Source organism: Xyrauchen texanus, chromosome 13 (assembly GCF_025860055.1).
Source record: "Xyrauchen texanus isolate HMW12.3.18 chromosome 13, RBS_HiC_50CHRs, whole genome shotgun sequence".
Lineage (NCBI taxonomy): Eukaryota > Metazoa > Chordata > Actinopteri > Cypriniformes > Catostomidae > Xyrauchen > Xyrauchen texanus.
In genome coordinates this window covers 34,582,054-34,603,697 of record NC_068288.1, presented here as the reverse complement: position 1 = coordinate 34,603,697, position 21,644 = coordinate 34,582,054, and the positions used below count along the sequence as shown (strand labels likewise).

Sequence of the window (21,644 nt, the reverse complement as noted above, 5' to 3'; positions counted from 1 at the left end):
ATAAATAAAAATTACAACAACAAAAAAATGTGTGAGGTATTTGCAAAGATTTTACAATTAATAGGGTGTTCGTTACTAACTTTATCCAGCTCCAATCCTTGCCTAATCTGTTAGTTATCCGATAACATCCCTTATCTCCTAATTTAATGAGTAATACTCAACTATAAGGTTTTAATTTACAAGTTATTTTTATTTAGATGTACTGATAATATACAGAATAAGATAATATTATTCTTTAAACGTCTCACCTTTTAAAAGTGCGTCGCAAACGGTTTGTTCTGCTTCATCTCTACGGCGCGACATGTGTTTGCTGCTACTTCCGGGAACTATTGAGAGGCTCCACGAGCCGCCATTGCTGTAAAAAAAACGTTCCATTGGAGTCAATGGAGTTGTCGCAACTCTCTCTCTATATGGCTCTGATAAAAACGTACCCTGACTACATTGGTCCAAAGTGCAAAACGTAGAGGGGTTACAATAATAGCCCTTGAATTGTATGACTGTTACATTTTTTTTGCCTATTGAAGTTTGCGTCCAAGTCACATGACTTTCAAGATTCCGGCTGTGAGAACAAAAAACATGGCGGACATTTCTCTCATTTTTAGTGAAAAAAATCAATATTTTGAGTTAGTTTCTGCATAAAAATAAGTTTTGATTACATTTCTAGAGAGAAATATATATTATATTTTAATAATATTCACTCAGTGAATGTATATAAGCACTCGCTTGCTCGTTGTAGCGAAGATTTTTCAGATCTCGCCAGAATAATGTGAAACTGAAACGTTTTGGTTGCTATGGACTAGGGCTGCAACAACGAATCGATAAAATTCAATTATTAAAAGAGTTGGCAACAAATTACATTATCGATTCGTTGTGTCGCGCAATTATTACGTCAGTCAATAATTCGCAGAGACGTTTGAGTATAAATAAAAAATATCAAGGCAAATAATTTCTATATCATCAATCTGATGCTATTGCTGGCAAAATCACATATTCACACATCTAAGTTCTCCAACCATAAACCTTCCTTTGCCATCTTTGAAAACGAAGTCAAACAATACATTAAGACAATCCTATACTCTAAAAACAGGAAAGCTATCAAGACCTTGCATCTATTTACCCTGTTTAACATCTTTCAGTGCTGATTTGTGATTTTTTGTATTTTTATTTTTTTGTTAGCCCTATGCTCCCCTGGTATTGTCTGCCTTTGTGAATTATATGTTTTCCATATTGTTTATCAATAAAAAAATATATATGTATAAATAAAAAAAAGTTGAGTTGAGTGGGGAGCGGAGCGGAGCATCTATGAGGCGCCGGACTTGACAAAAGCGAAGCAAACTCCACGAGCGCGAGAGAGACCGAGTGTGTCCAAGATCGCGCAAGAGAGACCGAGTGTGTCCGAGATCGCGTGAAAGAGACCGAGTGTGTCCGAGTTTGCGCGAGAGAGAGAGACTGACGCGTCATTCCCCCACGAAGAAGAAGAAGGGTGGACGGCGAGATGGCGTCGAGGTAACATCACTCTGTTGTCGCTCTGCAATATGAGGTAGCAAACCTCGTTTTTTTTTAACAGTTAACACAAATTGAGGGCTTAAAAATGCTATCCTAATACTTGACAAATCAGAGACTTTTTGAAGAAGATATTTATGTACGTGTGTCCTACTTTTTTGGCTTTTTTGAAAATTGGCTGAAGTTAGTGGTTAACGCAAACCACTTTCTGATAACCTAACGGCTAACTTTTCAAATGGACTGTCACTTCTTCTACTCGACCAGTAGCCCTCAGTTGACCCTCATATTCTTGGAAAATGGACAAAGAGGAAGATATTAGCAGCATTATGCACTCATACGCCAAAAAGGCTCCACAGACACAGGCTGAAGAAGGCGAGATGGAGGTAACGTTAACTTTGCTGGAACAGGTGGGCTCGGACTCGGCGCAACCGTTGCCAAATTCGCTGAAGCTGCGAGCCGCAAAGAGAAGTAAAACAATTGATGACAATGAAGGTCAGTCTGTGCCCAATTCTGTTCTGCTAATAATAATGGAGAGGGTTGAAAAAATGCAAGAAGAGTCACTGAGGAGGTTGCAGTCGTTGGAGGCGACAGTTAAAGATAATACTTGCACCATAAAAAGTGTCACTGACGCTATGGAATATATGGGGAAACAACTAAAAGAAGCAACAGACAAAGTGGAAACTCTAGAGAAAAAAGTTGGATTCCTGGAGAAAGAAAACAGTGTACTCCTTGACAGGTGCAATGAACTTGATAATTACAAGAGGAGGTGGAATCTACGCACGCCGGGTAAAGGAACAAGCGGGAGAAAATGTAAAAAATTATGGTGGACCTATTCAGCCAGGTCTCACCAGACATCGCGAGACTAACTGGCCTTTTCCGTGGACATCGCTCACAGACTGGGACCCCGCTCGGGAGAGGCACGTTCCAACCGCCGTATCATGATGCAGTTTCTATCGTGAACCCACAGGGACAAGATTTGGAAGGATGCCAGAACATCGACCATACTCAAGGAAAGAAAAATCAAAATCTTCGAAGACCTGACCCAAGATGCCAAGGATGCCAGGAACAAACTGTGGCCGCTGGTGGAACAGGCGAGGAAGGAAGGGAAGAAAGCGGGTTTCAGAGGACATTTCGCACATATTGATGGTAAAAGGGTAACAGTGAATGACATGTGTCAATGCTGAGAGGGTTGAAAAAATGCAAGAAGAGTCACTGAGGAGGTTGCAGTCGTTGGAGGCGACAGTTAAAGATAATACTTGCACCATAAAAAGTGTCACTGACGCTATGGAATATATGGGGAAACAACTAAAAGAAGCAACAGACAAAGTGGAAACTCTAGAGAAAAAAGTTGGATTCCTGGAGAAAGAAAACAGTGTACTCCTTGACAGGTGCAATGAACTTGATAATTACAAGAGGAGGTGGAATCTACGCATCGCCGGGGTAAAGGAACAAGCGGGAGAAAATGTAAAAAAATTATGGTGGACCTATTCAGCCAGGTCTCACCAGACATCGCAGACTAACTGGCCTTTTCCGTGGACATCGCTCACAGACTGGGACCCCGCTCGGGAGAGGCACGTTCCAACCGCCGTATCATGATGCAGTTTCTATCGTGAACCCACAGGGACAAGATTTGGAAGGATGCCAGAACATCGACCATACTCAAGGAAAGAAAAATCAAAATCTTCGAAGACCTGACCCAAGATGCCAAGGATGCCAGGAACAAACTGTGGCCGCTGGTGGAACAGGCGAGGAAGGAAGGGAAGAAAGCGGGTTTCAGAGGACATTTCGCACATATTGATGGTAAAAGGGTAACAGTGAATGACATGTGAGCCAGGCCGCTGAACTGCTCTAGCACATGTATGTAGATACCTAAATCTTAACTAAGGTAAGAGTAGGTTTGTTTGGATAACAGATTTACAGATGTAATGACTTACATTTTGTCTGCTCTACTTCTGGGTGGATTATTCAGGAGTAACGTTATCAAAAAATAAATAAATAATACCAGTCACGTTCTACAGTAAATATTAAACAACAAAAATGCTATCAAAAAATTACTACTAATAAAAATCAAAAAAATTAAATAAAAGGATTCACAAAAAGAAAAAAAAGAAAAAGGTATTATCAAAGGGTTACCTAATGTATTTTCAAAGTCACCCAACGTATTTTATATTCTACTTTGGCTAGTGTGAATAATTCACACAATACCTCTGTTGTAGAACTGTTACAGAACCTCTGCTAGAACCTACTAGCCTATGAGTTGTATGAATAGTAGCAATTTTCTACTGTCTGATTGGATAACATTAATTTGGTTCTTCAGTAGATGGATATATAAGCCGTTTCAATGCTGAATATAATTTTTTGGTTAGGACTTCAGAAAAGATGGGTAGAACAAAAAATGTAAGGGTACAGATAAAAAGCACAAAAAGACTGAGTTAAATGTGTTATTTCCTTTTTTGTGTCAAATAATTTATGCTAACCAATTGTTACCTATTGCTCAAGTTACACTTTATTAATCAGTTCATTTTAAGGTTAACGGCTACATCCTACATGGAGAAAAAAAAAATATATCTTTAAATGTTTTCCTCAAAGGACATAGCTTTCTTTTTTCTTTTTTTGGGGGGGTGTAGATTTATCATATGTACCTACATGCCCATTGTCTTTCGCTAAGGGTTTGTTTCTTGTATTGCAGAGTTTACAACAACTTTCTAACTAAGTGTTTAGAGAGAATCGTGTGTATTTTTCCAGCTTTCAGGTTATACCTGATATTATTTTATGTCTTTGGCTTTAATGTCTATTAATGCCAGGGGTCTTAAAAATAGTGTGAAACGCAAGGCTTTGTTATTGTTTGCAAAGAAAAATAAGACAGATCTTTGCTTTTTTCAAGAGTGTCACTCAACAGTCAATGACTCTAGTTTTTGGAGGTCACAGTGGGGAGACAACATCTGGTTAGCACATGGATCAGAGCACTCAACTGGTGTAGGAATCTTTAGGTACAATTTTAATGGGAAAATTCTAAATACCGACTTAGATTCTTCAGGGCATTTTCTCATAATGGTAATTACTAAAAATAATCATACCATACTCATTATAAACATATATGGATACAACTCTTCTGTGGAGAATAACATGCTTCTTGATACCATAGAGGATAAAATATCACACTGGTTGAACAAATACCCTTATGCCTCTTTAGTTGTGGGAGGGGATTTTAATATAGCGATGAATAATATCTTAGACAGATGGCCACCAAGGAGGTCAGGGTCTCCTAACTCTGTGTTAAAGTGTCTCATGGATAAATTTGACCTGGTTGATGTTTGGAGGGAACAGTTTCCAAATGACAGACAGTTTACCTGGTCCAATAAAGACTGCTCAAGACAATCCAGAATTGACTACTGGTTAGTTTCCAGATGTTTAACAAGGAACAGCATTTCAGTCAATATCAGTAACACTCCATTGACCGATCACAAAGCAATCTACCTCTCAATAGCTCTGTCCTCGGACCAGTCCTCTGGCCCAAAAGCTTCATTTTGGAAACTTAATAGTTCGCTCCTTGAACATAAGCAGGTCAAACAAAGAGTTAAAGAACTGATTGAAAACTTTTGGATTAAAGCAGACTCTCAGAAAGATTATGGAGCGAATTGGGAGCTTCTAAAATATGAGCTGGGGAAGTTTCTCAGGAGGTTTGGTGGTGATTTGGCCAAGAACAGACAAGCAGTTGAAGACGAGGTTATTGAGAAGCTAGCGTTTCTTTCTCAAAAAGAGTCTCTATCTAAGGAGGAAAGATGTGATTATACAAAATTACAAAATAAATTAGATGACATTTATAAATCAAAAGCTAAGGGAGCCTATATAAGGTCAAGAAAACAATGGATAGAAGAGGGTGAACAAAACTCAGCCTACTTCTTTAGACTTGAAAAGAGTAAAAATGTACTGGGTACTGTAGATCAAATTGAAGTGGAGGGAAAAATTATTGAAGATCCAAAAGAGTTAGCCATCCACTGCTATAATTTCTATAACAATTGATACACATCTAATTACTGTGAGGTAACAACTAAATCATGTATGGCCTCTATTAGTCATTGTAGAACTATATCCCCAGAAGACAGAGACTATTGTGATGATAGCATTACCCAAGAGGAGGTGTTGAAGGCGATCAAAAATCTCAAAAACAACAAGAGCCCAGGGTGTGATGGTATAACTGCTGAATTATACAAAATGTTTGATGAATTACTAACCCCCTTTCTAGTAAAAGTTTTCTCAGAGAGCTTAGCGAAAGAAGCACTTCCAACAACTATGACACAGGGTGTCATCACATTGATTCCAAAACCAGAAAAGGACAGAAACTGTCTAGAGAATTGGTGTCCTATCACTCTCTTAAATAACGATTACAAAATTTTTGCACTAGTTTTCGCTAATAGACTTAAAGAAGTGTTAGACTCTATTATAGATGAATCACAATCTGGGTTCATGAGGAAATGACATATTGCAAATAACATTAGATTAGCGCTAGATTTATTAGATTATAATGAGCTCATCACTGACAACAGTTTCATTCTGTTCCTTGATTTTTATAAGGCATTTGACTCGCTTGAACATGGTTTTATCCTGCAAGCACTTAAAAATTTTGGATTTGGAGATGGCTTTTGCAGAACTGTCAGGACCCTGTATACAAATGGTAGTAGTGCAATAAAATTGAAATTCGGTACTTCCCCTAGATTCAAAGTGTCACGTGGAATCAAACAAGGGTGCCCAATCTCCCCATACTTGTTTCTGATCGCCTCTCAACTCTTAGCTCTACATGTCTCTAACAGTGCCTTGGAAGGGATAACATTGGCTGAAAGAAGTATCATCCTTAGTCAACTGGCTGATGACACCACCATCTTCCTGAGAAATGCCTCCCAGATTCCCCCTGCGATAGAGTTGATCAGAGGATTTTCACAAGCTTCAGGTCTCAAATTAAACTTAAGAAAATGTGAACTAATGGCAGTTAAAGATTGTGATGTTTCAAACATATTAGGGTTGTGCCGATGGACGATATCGTCGTCCATCGTGATGGCTGACCAACATCACGATGTAGAGCCACCATCGTGATGCCACGCCCCCTTTTGCGAGTCTTGCTCGTGTGACTCACTAATCCTAGTCTCTTCTATAGTTAACCTAAAAACTTTGCAAGGATTGCTCTGTAAATTAAATTGAGAATATAACTAATGCATATATGCTATTTTAAATACTGTAGTATATGCCAGAGACGTGACGTGTAGTCTGTGAAAATACCGTGTCAGGCAGGCTACACAAATATTGATCTTGACACAGCTTCTTGTCTTTTTTTTTTACATGTCTTACACTGTACCTACATTTAGATTAAAGTATTTTATGTTGTAGGCTACAAGAAAATAGCCTTTATTAATTAATTATTAGTAGTTGTAGTGTCTCAGAAAATCTTGCTCATTGTCACATAGCCGATTGTATACACTGAAGCGGCAGTTTAAGATAAACCCAGACCAGCGAACGTCAAATAACTTTTGTCTGGTTAATACTTTTAAAGAAAAATTTCCTTGGCCATAAATCCATAATGTCAAATCAAATGAAAGAAACAAGGTGAATATGAATAACACACATTTATTAAAACATAGAAGAACAACAAATAAAGAACTAGAAAATGGAACAACACTCAGACCGAAACTCGGCATTAACATTTCACTTATAATTAGCAGCACAATTAACTTCAGCACAGGCTACAAAATAAATTATGTTATTGAAATATTGTAAAGTGGTCATATGAACTACACAAATGAACGTTTAAAAAATTATATGCAAAATCGAATAGCTCAACGGATCGATGGCGAAAAATGCGTAAAGAAGTCTAATATCTTTCACCATAGACCGTGTTTAAATTTCGATGTTTCTGGCCAGAAATACCAACATATTCACTTTATCTGGTTTTAATAAGCTGCGGATTGGAGTAACTACACTACCCGCTGTGCTGAAGACCCGCTCTGATGGAGTACTGGTAGCACACAGTTATCTCTTCTTAAGTGAAAGCTAAAAAAAAAATGCTTCACGTGTCGTGCAACCTACTGATAAAGCGCCGAGTCATTAGTTGGGTTAGTAAAATCACGAAATTATAATTTTTCATATAATTTTTGAAAATTACCAACACCAGCCGATGACATGGCCCCCCAAACCAACACAGACTGTGGAAACTTCACACTGGACTTCAAGCATCTTGGATTGTGTGCCTCTCCATTCTTCCTCCAGACTCTGGGACCTTGGTTTCCAAATGAGATGCAAAATTTGCTCTCATCAGAAAAGAGGACTTTGGACCACTGAGCAACAGACCAGTTCTTTTTTTCTTTAGCCCAGGTAAGACGTTTGACATTTGAAGCCCATGTCCAGGACCCGTCTGTGTGTGGTGGCTCTTGATGCAGTAACTCCAGCCTCAGTCCACTCCTTGTGAAGCTCCCCACACATTTGAATGGCCTTTTCCTGACAATCCTCTCCAGGCTACGGTCATCCCTGCTGCTTGTGCACCTTTTTCTTCCACACTTTTCCCTTCCACTTAACTTTCTATTAATGTGCTTTGATACAGCACTTTGAGAACATCCAACTTCTTTTGCAATTACCTTTTGAGGCTTTCCCTCCTTGTGGAGGGTGTCAATGATGGTTTTCTGCACAACTGTCAGGTCAGCAGTCTTCCCCATGATTGTGAATTCAACTGAACCAGACTGAGAGACCATTTAAAGGCTCAGGAACCCTTTGCAGGTGTTAAGCTGATTAGAGTGTGACACTTTGAGCCTACAATACTGAACCTTTTCACAATATTCTAATTTTCTGAGATTCTGAATTTGGGGTTTTCATAAGCTGTAAGCCATAATCATCAAAATTATATCAAATAAAGGCTTGAAATATCTTACTTTGCTTGTAATGAGTCTATATAATATATTAGTTTCACCTTTTAAGTTGAATTACTGAAATTAATGAACTTTTGCACGATATTCTAATTTTTCGAGTTTCACCTGTATAATTAAATTAATATGGTGGCACAATTATATTTTTGTCTACAGAACTAATTTCAAACATTTAAGCATACACCTTCAGATCAAAAGATTTCTCAAATCATGAGAAAAATTTCCGTCAAGTGTTTCAAAACTTTTGACCGGTAGTGTATATATACATTTAAAGTCAGAAGTTTACATACACACTAGCCATATGTAAACACAGTTTTCCCCAATTCCTGACTGTCTTAGATCAGTTAGGATCACTACTTTATTTTAAGAATCTGAAAGTTTGTTGTCAGAAGTTTACATACACTTTGTTAGTATTTGGTAGCACTGCCTTTAAATTGTTTAACTTGAGTCAAACGTTTTTGGGAGCCTTCCACAAGCTTTTCGCAAAAGTTGCTTGGAATTTTGGTCCATTCGTCCAGACAGAACTATTGTCACTGAGTCAGGTTTGTAGGCTTCCTTGCTCGAATGCACTTTTTCAGTTCTGCCCACAAATTTTCTATCAGATTGACAGGTCAAGGCTTTGTGAAGGCCACTCCAATACCTTGACTTTGTTGTCCTTAAGCCATTTTGCCACTACTTTGGAGGTATGCTTGGAGTCATTGTCCATTTGGAAGACCGAGCCTTATCTTCCTGTCTGATGTTGAGATGTTGCTTTGATATATCCACATTATTTTCCTTCCTCATGATGCCATCTATTTTGTGAAGTGCACCAGTCCCTCCTGCAGCAAAGCACCCCCACAACATGATGCTGCCACCCCTATGCTTCTCGGTCGGGATGGTGTCCTTCGGCTTGCAAGCAATATATATATTTATACAATTTAGATATATATTAATATAAGTTAAATAAATTTTTTCCCCATTTAGTAGGAGATAATATAGGCAATACTAATCAATGTAAATAATGAAATACAATGTTCAATAATTCCATGATTCATTCATGAATATGAAATACAGACACTTGCTTCAGCTGTATATGCTAAGACAGGTTTACTTAACTGAAAATCAACAGTTTCTAGTTAAAATGATAGTTTATTGCAGGCTGTCAGGAATTTGATTGTCAATGAAGGTATTTACATTTCATTCCATCTCCCATAGAGTCATAGGAATTTAAATGGATGCACATTCATGTAATTATTATACAGACAACATTAAAACTGTTTTCAATTTCTTATAAGGTATATCACCGAAACATTTAGAACTAAGATGGGCATGCAGACCTGGAAAGTACAACACGTAAGATGACTTTGCAAACTAAACTGAAAATATATCAATATCTATATATTTGAATATTATGGTAGTAAGAGACAACATCTGTTCATTTTAACAGTCCTCTGCCTGCAAAAACGATCAACAGTTTTTAAAAGCATCCTTCCCAATAGTTTATCATGTACGTGCACATTACATGACTAGTTATGTATAGTATGATAAAAATGTGTTTTTCAAATATGTTTGTAATTTAAACCTTTAAAAACATAATTAAAGTACTGTAGTGGTCAGTATAATTTTCTTCAGATGGTATAAGGACCATCGCACAAAGAAATAAGGGAAGAAGGGATCGCAATTAAGCCCCCCTGCAGTACTTCCTGTTTCAGGAACACAAGATTTTTTCAGCTGTGAGGACGTTCACAAGCAGTGTGTACCTCTGACCTCAGCATACAAAAAAAAATCAACTAACAATTTGTAGTTTGTGAGTAAATATTTTAGGTCACTCAATGACTATAGGTCGCTCAATCAGATTTGGGGCATTGATGTAAACTCCATTGAATATCCTTGCTTGAAGCAAACAAGCTGTTATACAGCAAGCAAAATGTGAAAATTAAAAAACTACTAATATCAGCCGCAGATATTTTGTGGGTGATGTCTTTCACAGTGCATTGTAAAACTGGACACAGATTCTAACTTCAAACTTAATTATTTGAATGTCTTACTGTAAATCAGACATTGTCGTTGCTGTTTTTGACCTTTTTGATATATAGTCAACACTCTGAGCTTTGCTTGTGCCTCATTGGCATCAATTAATGTTTTGACTGATGTTTGTTGTACTTCTTTGCAGTGACGTGGAGATGCAGCATGATCCAGATGTGCAGTTTAAACTGGCTTATACTGACTCCAGAGGAACAGACCCAGTTCACAAAACCCAAGTGAGGGACCAATGGTCCAGTAAAGTGGAGTTTATCTTGGCTGTTGCAGGACAGATCATTGGTTTAGGAAATGTGTGGAGGTTTCCATATCTGTTACAAGAATGGAGGAGGTTTGTTGGTTTCGTGCATTTTAGTTTTTTTTAAGATTAATTTTATGTTAAAATACATTCTTTTTTCCTATGCTAATATTCAGACACAACTAAAGTAAACCATTTGTAGATTGATTCGCTCAGTATGAACACTGTGACTCTGTGCCACTAAAAAATAATTTTAAGCCTTTATAGTTTTTCAAGATTTTGATTTGTTTGTGTTTTATGCTAGTGTGAAATATGAACAGTCTTAAAAGGAAAAGGAATCTCTTTACCCACAATCTCTTCCAAAAGTAACAGCTGGACTTTTTTTCAGGAGTATTTTTGATTCCATATGTGGTCTTTCTGTTTTCCTGTGGCATTCCTCTCTTTCTCTTGGAAACTGCTCTGTGTCAGTTCACCAGCCAAGGGTCATCACCTGCTGGAAGAAGATCTGCCCACTATTTGAAGGTGAGCCTTTACCCTTATATCAGGATTAGATTAATATACATGGAGAAATATGAAAGACTTGTTAATCTAAAAAGCAGGCAAGCTAGAGAGTGAGTGCTGTTGTATGTCAACTGTAGAGTATGAACGGAAAATCATGAACTCATTAATTCTGAATGCAATGCACACATTTTTACTAAGGGTACTAAAAATCCTCCCCATCTAAATCACCAGGTAGCGCCAGCAAGTCTGGGAGTTAGAATGCTTCTTGACGTTTTTACAACCCAAAGAGCCTCTCCAGAGACACTCGTGACATCGCCATCTACACACTGAAAATCTATACACACACACGTTCATACCATTTAAAACCAAGAAATGGCTTATTTTTAAGGAAATATGTTTTATTCCCGGAAATATGTTTTATTCAAACCACATCCGGACCCTGTCATAAATTAGGCAAATGACTAGCCTTGACAAGACAAAGGGAACCTTCTCGCGCCAAAACTGAGGTGCCTCATTGGGTCATTCCTCCCAAAGGAGGCGTGACCTCCCTACCTTAAAAGTCAGGATCTGGTGTGGAATCACTCTCTTCCTCTCTTCTCTTAACTCTTTTGTCTTCGCTTGTGCTCCTCTCTTTTATCTCTCTTCAAGCTCTCTTGCTTTTTCTTTTTGTGTTACTCTCGTCAGACATGTCTTTTGTTTTATTTGGCGTTTATCTCAGTCTTTTCCTTGTCTTCGGACAAAGCTCAACACTCTACGTTTTTGGAGCAGTCCGATATCCTCCGGGTGAAAGGACTCTCTCTCAGTTTCAACCATTACTCCTAAGATGCTTTGAACTTCCCGCGAGCGATCCACGCTCGGGAGCACCAACAGAAATCCTCCAGCTCACGGACGGCAACGAGGACATTCACGCACACACGCAGTCTTGTTCAGCGACACAAAGGTCCATTTTGCAAGTATTATCCCATCTAAATTCAAATGCGTTAAAGTGTGTAAGTCCCTTGCTGGCTCTTAAGGTTTAACTGTTGTAACAAGTTTTCTATCATTTTCCTTACTGTTTTACTTTGTTTGTTCTATGTTAAATGTGTTCTATGTTTGTTTAAGTGTAGTGATATATCCTAGTTCCTTGTAGTAAACCCAATTATACGCTTGATTGTCTGTGTTTGTTGGTCATAAAGCAAAGCCTCTTTAATGTGCGATCTAAAGCTACGAGTTGATATTATCAAAGTAAGTTAACGTGCTTTGATTAAGTAAGCTTATACTAAGAATAAACCTTCTGGAGAATTGATCAAGAGTGTCGAGCAAAGTGGTTCGGTGGACGAACTGATTGGTTCGTGATACGGGTTAATTCCATTAAGGTGTTCTGAAAATTAATACAGCCTGTCTGCATATGATGTATATTCCTAATTAATTATAATTCGTTGTGTTAATTATCTATATATATCTGAAGCAGACTTTTGGGCTATATAACCCCTGTTTTGGGGCAATTTAGAATGTATTGATATCTCGTTCAAACCGTATGATTAATCATTGATTACAATCATTAATATTAATTGTACATTCCCCAAACCTGAACCAAGAAACCCTACACAACCATTATTATGCATGTTTGCTCTTAATATGACATAGTTGTACATGTAAACACCCTTTCATAGCAATAATGGTTTGAAATTGAGTTCCTTCCTATTTGTGTTTATAGTTGTTAGTTAAAGAGTTTAAAACATAACATTTACTTTTGTACTAATCACAGTTTTGATTAAAGAAATGTATTTTCAAGAGGGTGTTCATTTGCATTTTTATTTATAAAACATTTAGCATTCTAAAAAAGTAACACATCATCTGATTCATCTCACGGAGTTAGCATCCTCTTTTAACGTGATTTGTTTTCAGAATTAGTTTGCCTTTGGGAGCTTTCATTAGATATAATTTCATGACTCAGAACACAAATAAACATATTTACTGAAGCTGCACATGAGGTTTATTCCTCATGTGTTCTTCTTTGGACTTTCAGTTGCTAATTTCACAATTTATACTGTTTCTCTTTCCAAAGCAGTTACTTTGGCTTTTTGTTTCAATTTGCAAGCATCTCTATCTATGATTACATGACATTGAATTATTATTTGTTGCACAATTTTTATATAAGTGATCAATTATTTCAATAATATAACAATGTAAACACAATATTACAAGTATGCAGTATATGTACAGACATTTTCCATTCGACAAATTCACCTTAGACATTCCAAGCAAATTTTTCTTTCAATACAAATAAATACAACTTGCTTTTCTTCAGGTCTAGGTTATGGGAGTCAGGTGGTCATCTTATATTCCATTATCTACTACATCATCATTATGGCCTGGGCTTTCTTCTATCTCTTCTCTTCTTTCAGCAGTGAGCTACCATGGGCTAGCTGCAGGAACTGGTGGAATTCAGGTAGTGACAAAACAGTTTTCTGTAAATCTGTGATTTGCCAGTTTTGTGGAGAATTCCAGCGGATTTGTATTATTTACAGCCTTACAGACACCGGTGTCGAGTTTGATCGAATGGAAGGAATAAGAAACAAAAGCTTTATGGAAAATGCATCATCACCTGCCAAAGAATTCTGGGAGTGAGTATTAGCAAATCACCAAAGCTGATAATTTCATCATTCTGTATTTTGGGGGTTACAAATACAGATGAATGGGGGGTTATACATCCATCCATCCATCCATCCATCGTCAACCGCTTATCCTGTGTACAGGGTGGGGGTTATACAAATAAAGATACATTTTTGTGCCAGGAGTGGCATAAAGTCACCCAACAGCAATGTGAAAGACTGGTAGAGAGTATACCAAGACACTTGAAAGCTGTGATTTGAAAATTAGGGTTATTCCACCAAATATTGATTTCTTCATTAGTTAAATCATTAGTATTGTGTTGTTTAATAAATGAATATGAACTTGTTTTATTTGCATTATTTGAGGTCTGAAAACACTGCATTTTTTTGTTATTTTGACCAGTTGTAATTTTCTGCAAATAAATGCTCTAAATTACAATATTTTTATTTGGGAGAAATGTTGTCAGTACTATATAGAATAAAACAAAAATGTTCATTTTACTAAAACATATACATATAAATAGTAAACTGATAATTTTGCAGTGGTCAGAGCTGTATATCAAACATAACTTAAACCAATGATCCAGTTACCAGTCACTACACAACCGTTAACATATTTAAGGCCCTAAGAGGATCTAAGCCAATCAGAGGTGTCTTTACATGTGTCTTTATGTCACATGGTAATTTTTGTCCTTCTCTCAAGATAATTCTCGATATCGATTCTTAAATCCAAGATCGATCTTTCACTCAATGCGCAGCCCTCCTCTACAGTGAGAGGAAATCGCTTGCATTTGCAAACAAATTTCGTGCTCTGTGACTTTTGCTCTGTGATATTTGGTAACTGGCTGGTAAATGTTTACATTTCACTCACCTGTAATTGTGTAATTTAGTGGTGAAGTGTTCAGCGAGATCCTTTCACTGCATGTTTGGAGTAAAAGTTGTTCCATGTAATGTGTGTTCAAGGAAAAGATCCACACAACCCATTTGTCATTGAATACTATCTTGAATAGGCCTACTATCTCTTTAAATTCACTTTCTGTTCTTTAAAGTTAGTTGTTGATCATAAACAACTACAAAAAAATATTGATTTCTAATCATACATAACACAGATGAGGTAAAGCCATTCGAGACCTCTCTAGTTAACATGCTCATTTAAAGGCACTGTTTACAGAAATGCCATTTTTTTTTGTTAAAGAGACAGTACTGGATTTAGCATGTGTTCAACAAATCAATGTAATTACTTGTAAATTGTACAAATTATGCAATTTTACAATAAATATGTAACAATATATGAAATATTATATCTATAGATTGCATACATTTATTTGTTAATTTTTAAAAAGCAAAAATGTGACAAATTATGAAAAAGTAATAAAATATAATTAGTAAGATTCATATTTTCCTAATGTACCTAGTTAGAAGGTCCCCTGTATAATTAACAGCATTAGCTGAGAGATAATCTCTTTTATATGTAAGCAAAAGGGACATTTTAACTAAAATAAACCCATATGAAATAAGTGAAATAAGAAAAATTGAATGGAATCGAATCGAAATCGAATTGAATCGGGAAATCTGTATCAATACCCATCCCTATCAAAACGTTAACATTTTAATCATGAATTTCATAAGAAATCTTTAACTCCAAATAACCCGAATATACTTCACACCATCATTCTGGAATTTAAGAGACAATCAATTACATACCAGACACTTATACTTTCTTAAATTACAGTTATAATTTAGTTATAATGCATAATAAAACTTCCTACTATTTAGTTTGTTAGTTTTAAGCATGGATAATACATGAAACATACTTGTCAAGCTTATCATCTGCATAAGATGCATTTGTCAAATCCTACACACGGCTGTATATTTGGATGGTAGTGAAATAAGATAAGTCCATGTCAAATGTTCATGTGAGATGGTAAGCCAGAAACATCCCTTATGATTCATATAATCATTTTAAGTGTAGAGAGTTGGTTATATTAAAGAACCATGGAATGTTCTGAAATTCCCATGGCAATGATGCAAATGGTCTTATCAAAGAGGAGAGGGGTTTTGGCTTCTCCCCCCATTCACCTCTGTTCTTAAGGCAGTTAAGATTTGCCAGATGCTAGAAACTCACTGGCACCAGTCTGAATATCTTAATAGCTCAGGAGAAAGTCAGTGTAGAATTTGTTTTATTTATTTTATTTCGTTTCTGTGTCAAAGTCCTACAGTGTGGTTACCCTGTTTGATAGTATACTAACAATATACCCATAGCTTTCCAGTAAATGCATACTGTTTTGAAAATGACAACTTCCGTCTTTCGGATGAGACGTTAAACCGAGGTCCTGACTCTCTGTGGTCATTAAAAATCCCAGGGCACTTCTCGTAAAGAGTAGGGGTGTAACCCCGGTGTCCTAGCCAAATTCCCCCCATTGGCCCCCATGGCCTCCTAATAATCTCCATCCCTGAATTGGCTACATCACTCTACCATCTCCTCTCCGCCAATAGCTAGTGTGTGGTGGGCGTTCTGGCGCACTATGGCTGCCGTCGCATCATCCAAGTGGATGCTGCACACTGGTGGTGGTTGAGGAGATTCCCCCTATACTATGTAAAGCGCTTTGAGTGCCTAGAAAAGCGCTATATAAATGTAAGGAATTATTATTATTAGTATTAACTTGAGAATGACAGAAAAGTGTGTTTTATAGGAGTCGTGTGTTGAAACTCACCAGCAGTGTGGATGAGCGTATCAGTGTGAGGTGGGAGCTGGCTCTGTGTCTCCTGTTGTCCTTGATCATCTGCTACTTCTGCGTGTGGAAGGGAGTGAAGTCCACAGGGAAGGTGAGCACTAATTTAAGCTACTTTCAGAACACCTTTATAAAATGTATATCGCCTATACGAATTGTAACTCATGCAATAATGTTTGATCTGACTGCATAATACTGCAGTTCTCTCTGAGGTGTTTAAGCTCTTTTAATGACTCTGGGATTATTTAAAGTAAGATATATGCAGTCATTTTATAATATTTACTATTTGCATTCATGGCACTAATGGGTTAACAGGCTATAGGCTACCATAATACAGTATCTCACAAAAGTGAGTACACCCCTCACATTTTTGTAAATATTTGATTATACCATTTCATGTGACAACACTGAAGAAATTACACTTTGCTACAATGTAAAGTAGTGAGTGTACAGCTTGTATAACATTGTAAATTTGCTGTCCCGTCAAAATAACTCAACACACAGCCATTAATGTCTAAACCGCTGGCAACAAAAGTGAGTACACCCCTAAGTGAAAATGTCCAAATTGGACCCAATTAGCCATTTTCCCTCCCCTGTGTCATGTGACTCGTTAGTGTTACAAAGTCTCAGGTGTAAATGGGGAGCAGGTGTCATCGCTCTCACATTCCCTCATACTGGTCACTGGAAGTTCAACATGGCACCTCATGGCAAAGAACTCTCTGAGGATCTGAAAAAAAGAATTGTTGCTCTACATAAAGATGGCCTAGGCTATAAGACGATTGCCAAGACCTTGACCCTGACGCTGACACTGAGCTGCAGCATGGTGGCCAAGACCATACAGTGGTTTAACAGGACAGGTTCCCCTCAGAACAGGCCTCGCCATGGTCGAACAAAGAAGTTGAGTGCACGTGCTCGGCTTCATATCCAGAGGTTACCTTTGGGAAAGAGACATATGAGTGCTGCCAGCATTGCTGCAGAGGTTGAAGGGGTAGGGGGTCAGCCTGTCAGTGCTCAGACCATACACCGCACACTTCATAAAATTGGTCTGCATGGCTGTCGTCCCCGAAGGAAGCCTCTTCTAAAGATGATGCACAAGAAAGCCCGCAAACAGTTGCTGAAGACAAGCAGACTAAGGACATGGATTACTGGAACCATGTCCTGTGGTCTGATAAGACCAAGATAAACTTATTTGGTTCAGATGGTGTCAAGCGTGTGTGGCGGAAACCAGGTGAGGAGCTCCACCAGCTCTGTGATGTCGTCATGGAGGAGTGGAAGAGGACTCCAGTGGCAACCTGTGAAGCTCTGGTGAACTCCATGCCCTAGAGGGTTAAAGCAGTGCTGTAAAATAATGGTGACCACACAAACTATTGTCATTTTGGGCCCAATTTGGACATTTTCACTTAGGGGTGTCCTCACTTTTGTTGCCAGAGGTTTAGACATTAATGGATGTGTGTTGAGTTATTTTGAGGGGACAGCAAATTTATACTTAAACAAGTTGTACACTGATTACTTTACATTGTAGCAAAGTGTCATTTCTTCAGTGTTGTCACATGAAAAGATATAATTAAATATTTACAAAAATGTGAGGGGTATACTCACTTTTGTGTGATGCTGTATGTACCGATTACACGTGTTATTGAAATTTCTGATGACACTGACACTACTGCAAAGATGGGTTATAAAAGCATGTTAATGAACTGAATACAGAATGCAAAAGAACAAATGTCGTTTGAGCAGGGAATTGATATTTCAATAGTTGCAGAATCGGGTAACTTTAAAACAACAGTGCCTCCTGTTTGTCAAGTGTTCGGGTACTTTCAAACTAATTTGCACATAATTTTCCTGTACCTCAGTTAATTTCACATGTTTTTACAGGTCCTGATTTGGCATTCATTGCATACCCAAGAGCCGTAGCCATGATGCCAGTGCCCCAGCTGTGGTCCATATGTTTCTTCATAATGATCATTTTACTGGGGCTGGACAGTGAGGTGAGAACACATCAAGTATTTTAAAATCCTATGAAATAAATTATATATAATTTTTTGCTTTTAGTCCATGTGTGTTAACTCTGATACCATCTATATACAGTGACATTATTAAGTTCTAGTAGATAGATTTTCTAAATGCGTATTTCTTGTCTCAGTAAAATGGCCACAAATGTTGAAGACTGAAAAAAGGAATTCAAAGGCATATCAAAGGTTTAGCCCAATAAAATGCTCAAGCAAAAGCCTATTGGCCATTTTTTTTCCTTTTTTTAAAGAAAAAGGCATGACCTTCAATATCCGCCCCAACTTCCTGCTTCAAATACATCAACTCAGGAAAGAAAACTGTGTCACGCCATTTTATGGGGTCTTTAAGTTAAGTTTAAGAATTGCATTAAACAAATGTTCTTGGTTAAAATCAAATTAAACTCTTAACATCATTTGTTACATGTTATAATAAACATAAAATCATTGTACATTGCCCCATAGACTTCCATTGTAAACCCATAACTGTCAACTTTTTTATTATTATTTTACAAAGTAAGAGACAAGTTAAAATAATTCTCAGTAGTAATCCAGAGCATCAAGAGTAATCAAAGATACTGTCGATATTAAATTGTATTTTGCCCTTTATATATACTTATTTATATACCTCTCTCTTTTTCAGTTTGTGAGTTTAGAAGCTCTCATGACAGCTATATCAGACATGAACCCTACCTTCTTCCTCCAAGGACACCGTCGAAAACTCTTCCTCCTCCTCATCTGTGTGGGCAGCTTCCTCATCGGCCTCCTGATGGTGACCGAGGTGATTGTTCATTGTATATATATATATATATATATATATATATATATATATATATATATACACATGCACACATACACACACACACACACACACACACACACATTTTAATTTTTAATTTTTTTTTTCCTTAACACAAGTAATGTTACATTTAGAATCTTTTATTTTTATTTATTTTTTCTGACTTTTGACTCAGTCTTACCCTAATATGTGTACACATGCTGTGTGTGTATATATATATATATATATATATATATATATATATATATATATATATATATATATATATTAGGGTGTAAAAATATTGTATTTTATTTTACAATATTGGAAAATATTGTATTGCTCACAATTCAATACCATATGTCCTTCATTCATTCATATGTATCGTATGGTACGATATGTAAACAAACACATTATAGGCCACGTACACACTACAAAGTTTCAAGAGTGACAACCCCATTTAAATTCCCTAAATTTTTGTTCCATGTGTGTGCAATTGAGATGATTGACATGTATAGCCATAGTTGGCCCATATTGATAGGATAGCATCTTGCAGTTGATGGAGATTCGTGGGATGCACATCCAGGGCACGAAGCTCCCGTTCCACTACATCCCAAAGATGCTCTATTGGGTTGAGATCTGGTGAATGTGGGGGCCATTTTAGTACAGTGAACTCATTGTCATGTTCAAGAAACCAGTTTGAAATAATTCGAGCTTTGTGACATGGTGCATTATCCTGCTGGAAGTAGCCATCAGAGGATGGGTACATGGTGGCCATAAAGGGATGGACATGGTCAGAAAAAATGCTCAGGTAGGCCGTGGCATTTAAACGATGCCCAATTGGCACTAAGGGGCCTAAAGTGTGCCAAGAAAACATCCCCCGCACCATTACACCACCACCACCAGCCTGCACAGTGGTAACAAGGCATGATGGATCCATGTTCTCATTCTGTTTACGCCAAATTCTGACTCTACCATCTGAATGTCTCAACAGAAATCAAGACTCATCAGACCAGGCAACATTTTTCCAGTCTTCAACTGTCCAATTTTGGTGAGCTCTTGCAAATTGTAGCCTCTTTTTCCAATTTGTAGTGGAGATGAGTGGTACCCGGTGGGATCTTCTGCTGTTGTAGCCCATCCGCCTCAAGGTTGTGCGTGTTGTGGCTTCACAAATGCTTTGCTGGATACCTCGGTTGTAACGAGTGGTTATTTCAGGCAAAGTTGCTCTTCTATCAGCTTGAATCAGTCAGCCCATTCTCCTCTGACCTCTAGCATCAACAAGGCATTTTCGCCCACAGGACTGCCGCATACTGGATGTTTTTCCCTTTTCACACCATTCTTTGTAAACCCTAGAAATGGTTGTGCGTGAAAATCCCAGTAACTGAGCAGATTGTGAAATACTCAGACCGGCCCGTCTGGCACCAACAACCATGCCACGCTCAAAATTGCTTATCACTTTTCTTTCCCATTCTGACATTCAGTTTGGAGTTCAGGAGATTGTCTTGACCAGGACCACACCCCTAAATGCATTGAAGCAACTGCCATGTGATTGGTTGATTAGATAATTGCATTAATCAGAAATTGAACAGGTGTTCCTAATAATCCTTTATGTGGGATTTATGTGAATCCAGTCTGTGTGATTATTTTTGTCCCTCTTCCCTGCAGAGTGGCTTGTATATATTCCAGTTATTTGATTACTATGCCTGCAGTGGAATGACCCTCCTGCTATTTGCCTTTGCACTGTCAGTATGCATTGGCTGGTTTTATGGTGAGCAATACACAGAACACATCATATATGGTTTGTGTCTAGCTAGGAAGATTTTGTGTCTGGAGAATTTGATTTATTTGCATTAGAGTAATGAGAATTTGGGGGTAACATGCTTAACTTTCATGAAAATCATGTAAAAATGCCAAAAGAGCGTTATCCTAGGACAACTGCCAGTAATACAGTTTAGCAGTCAATATACAAAATAATTCAATCAGAATCAAGTATTTCAGAGAGCTATGAAATAAACATCCATAGTACCGTACATTTATACTATTAAGACACAGCTCGAGCAGCCCTCTGCTGCACTACGTAACTTTGTTCTCTCTAGCGACATCTGTGGTTGAAAAGTAAAATTGCAAGCAATTTGCGGAAGAACACTAAATGTGAATCGTGTTTCGGCACTGCTATTCTGGTGGATAAAACTCATGATTTGAGCTTTGCCTGTGTGTTATCATGACTTGGAGATATGCAGAACCAGTCATAACCTGCTATTTTCATGTTTATATTATGTTATACGATTGAACATTTGAAACTGAAATATTACTTGCTTTGATGAAGCTATACAATGAATTTTGAATGAATGAATTTTACACTTAT

At 37.5% G+C, this 21,644-nt stretch overlaps 1 pseudogene; it reads left to right on the top strand.

Annotated features, from left to right (window-relative positions):
• The first annotated feature begins 1,799 nt into the window (after positions 1 to 1,799).
• On the top strand, positions 1,800 to 21,522 carry LOC127653769 (sodium- and chloride-dependent betaine transporter-like; annotated as a pseudogene).
• Positions 21,523 to 21,644: the final 122 nt, after the last annotated feature.